At 32.0% G+C, this 3,586-nt stretch overlaps 1 long non-coding RNA gene across 2 annotated transcripts; it reads left to right on the top strand.

Moving 5' to 3' along the window:
- Nucleotides 1–446: 446 nt before the first annotated feature.
- LOC127449069 (uncharacterized) lies at nt 447–2,765 on the top strand. 2 transcript variants are annotated; one of them, XR_007898655.1, is made up of 4 exons: nt 447–499; nt 590–1,199; nt 1,343–1,461; nt 2,613–2,765. It is a non-coding gene; the product is annotated as an uncharacterized LOC127449069 (long non-coding RNA). The 2 variants fall into 2 exon arrangements; XR_007898654.1 differs by having other exon boundaries at nt 590–1,461.
- Nucleotides 2,766–3,586: the final 821 nt, after the last annotated feature.

Here is a 3,586-nt window from a genome sequence, read left to right as displayed (position 1 = left end):
ATGACATTTTTTGTGACATAAAGCGTATAAAACTAAACTCGTAACAAATTGTTTTTTTTTTAAGTGAACAATTTGTACAATTTTCCTAGTAAGAATTTTTCATTTAAATATAAATGTAATTAATTTTAATGTAGTACTGTATAAAAGTTTAAAGATAATTCCAAAAAAAATGTATTTATACATAAATTCAGGCTGAATCAACGGGCAGCACAGGCTACACAGGCTACTGGACCTTAAGAATAAGTGGTCGAATTATAATTGAGATATGGCCCAAAAGTTACTTGTATTTGTTACTTAAATGACTACTTTTCAGTGTGTTTGCCACGGTATTCAATACTATACCCCATTTTGATTAAACTCCAGTACAATAGGTGACGGCATGCATATAGTGTGCTGCCCGCCAGTATACCCACAGGAGAATAGGAAGTTGGGCCATATCCGCCTATATTATGCACACAGCACGGCTGGCATACTACGGGGACAGAAAACCATTTGAAAAGTAAGATTTTTTTTTTGTTGGTGCATAATTCAAAAGTTATAATGTGTTTAATTGTCACGACAGTAAATGTTTGCTTTTCTATTATTTAAGGATCAATTCTTTCGACAGCCTGTTCGTCACGAGCAAGAAATCTCGAAAGGTTAATGTATTAATACTTTTACTCACCACAAATGTAACTGTATGTGCCCAGTTGTCGCGGAGACATTGGTGTAATCTAAAAATTACTAATATACGAGAACTACAAACCTTAACCTTCGATATCTAATATCTATATTACGCAAACAATTAAACAATCAAATATAGCTACAAACCTTGTATAAACTAACAAATCTTATAAACGAACACTTAAGAATAGCTTATCTAACTGTACACTGAATAAACTACAAACCATAACCTATACTAAATATAACTTATTTATATTTAGCTACATTATAACTAATATAATGTAGCTATATGGTAATTATAACTTAACCAATAAAGAAAACAACGAAATAACTAACTTATTTAAAAATTAACTACAAAATACACGCAATTTATATGAAAAAAGATTAAATCAGTAGGAGCTTTTCAACCAACAGCCGTTGTGTCAATTGAAGGATCAAGCGCGAGACGTCATTCCAAAGCTATGCTTTCATCTTTCCTGTTAGAACACAACTTGTTTCCTTTCTACATACTAGACAGACAGAATTTGATAACATGGGTACGTAACCATGAAATGTCATAATTGAAATCAGCATATTGCTTTTAGTTTTGCTGAATTTTAATTGTTATGTATTATACAGCTTGAAAATTCATCAAAGTGTAACAAATATATGTTTTCTATTGATGGGTTCCCTATTAAAGGGAGGCATGTTGCTGTTTACTCCAGACGTTAAGGCTGACTATGAAACGTCCTGTTTGTGGAGACACAGTTGCTGAATCCCATCATAAAAATGGAAGATTGCAGGCCACCATGCTGCCATGTGAGTCAAAATAGATAATTTTTCAACCACATATAATTTTTCACATTCAGTGTAAATTTTCCTGGTTACAATGTTTGAATAATTATAATTAATTATTAATAAGGGAATATAAATTATTGTTAATAAGAAGAAGCTGAGAAGGGGAGCTTCTGGCTATGGATAAAAAAGAAGTTTAAAAAGTAAAAAAAGATTAGGCAACTTGATCGGTATCTGGGGAAGGCTTGAGCTGAGGTTTATAAGCCATATGGAACTGGAGGCATTAGTGCACTGAGTACGCACCATTAAGTCGCATATGGCCGCTTCGAGGCATTATGACATAGAGCCATAACCTTTGATTCAGCCAATAGTGAGCCTGCAAGGGTAGTCACAGTATCATGACACCATTCATTCATTCATGATTTACTTAAGACACTGAAACAATTATTTTAATATTTAAATTCATTTCTTTTTAATTTTCTTTGCATTATTTGCAAAAATATTACGAATAAGTACATGCATTTATTTTACACAGTTTTGCCTAGGCATGTCCTCTTTTTCAGCCAGCTGGGATTTCTTAATTTGCAAAAATGTGTTGGATTCCGCTTTAGTTTCATTATGATGTGCTTATTGGCTAATACTTTATTATGCATTGCTCTCTGTAACTCCCGCCTTCTCGCACACCAATTGGTCGATTTATAAAACGCTTGCAGCAAATATCAGACAGCCAACTCTCATACATGCAAAGCGCTGTTGTGTATGACATCAAACCATTACTTGACAATAGCATGGCCATATAATGTAACTTTTAATTTCATGTTATCACATTGCTTAATATTCCACGGCCATTAAAATGTGAAAATGATGTTAGAAGGTACACTCATGGCATCTAATATTTTATTTTATTCAATGAACATTCAAAAGAATGTAGGAGAAATTGTAAGGTGGGAAGGGTGAAACCAATTTTATTAATATACATATATTTATGTGACGTTGATAGTGTGTCTTTTTCACTGTATTAAAGTTTTCATTCATAGTAATACTGTTTTGAAGCTACTTATTTGCAGCCTGACCAACAGTTTGCAAGTTTAAATAATGGGTGTAGAATGAGATACAGTCCAAGTTTACATGAGGATGTATGTCTTACCTGTAACTTTTTAATTTTTCTTTTCCAGTAATTTCAGCATTGGACTCGTTTCCGTCCTGTTTGGCCTCTCCTGCATTTGCTGTCATTGCTTGCATCTGATTCAGCATCTATCATTCTGCATTTCTGTTTACTTGCATTTTGAACCCTTAGCAATAATAAAAGTCTTAGGAGTTTTCCATTTAAGCTGTACATTGAAGTTTGTTTTTCCTTTATTTAATGTGCTTGTGTGGATATTTGCTATGAAGACAGTTATTTATTTCACAGTACTTCATATATGGGAGCATGCAAAGACTCCGCATGAAAAATAACCACTTATACTATGTCATATTAATCAAAATAAATGTATCAGTATTGGCACTTTATATTTAATCAGATAAAATATAACTTCACAATGGTGGATTTTTTCACTATTGCATGAATTATTATAATTTAGATAATAAATAACACATTTAATTGACAATATTTAAAAGTCATATATAGTCACGTTGGGAAAAATTATTTAATGAAAAAATTACAAGGTGTCAGTTCTTTTATTTTTTTAAAAAATACAATAGGATTATTATAGTACAAATATAAGCAGGTTAAGTGGGATCTTTGTAATATAATAAGGATCAATATAAAGACCATGTTTTACAGAATATTGAGTAGTTTCTAAACCAGTATTAAGGAAAATAATATTTGTTCCATAGTAACTATTATTTTTATTAATAAAACCATAGCAACCACAAAACCAAAACCATAGTAATGTCAAGCTGCAAAACAAAGCATGGTTTCTACATGAAAACCATTATCACAGTTAATTTAAGGGATGTTTTAAAGGAATATCCCCTTATGGTTAAATCGAATATGGATTTATATTTTAGTTTAATTTTTCCTTTGTCTAAATGGTAAGGTGTCAGGTCTAATGATAAAAGGGAACACATTTGCGAATGGATTTTGCATGTGTTGTAATGGAAAAGTCAGATGAGGGACGGTCGCAAACTCTGGCCCGGACGAAAACTG

This window comes from Myxocyprinus asiaticus, chromosome 12 (genome assembly GCF_019703515.2).
Source record: "Myxocyprinus asiaticus isolate MX2 ecotype Aquarium Trade chromosome 12, UBuf_Myxa_2, whole genome shotgun sequence".
NCBI lineage: Eukaryota > Metazoa > Chordata > Actinopteri > Cypriniformes > Catostomidae > Myxocyprinus > Myxocyprinus asiaticus.
The sequence above is the reverse complement of the archived record's forward strand: the minus strand, read 5'-3'. Positions and strand labels throughout refer to the sequence as shown.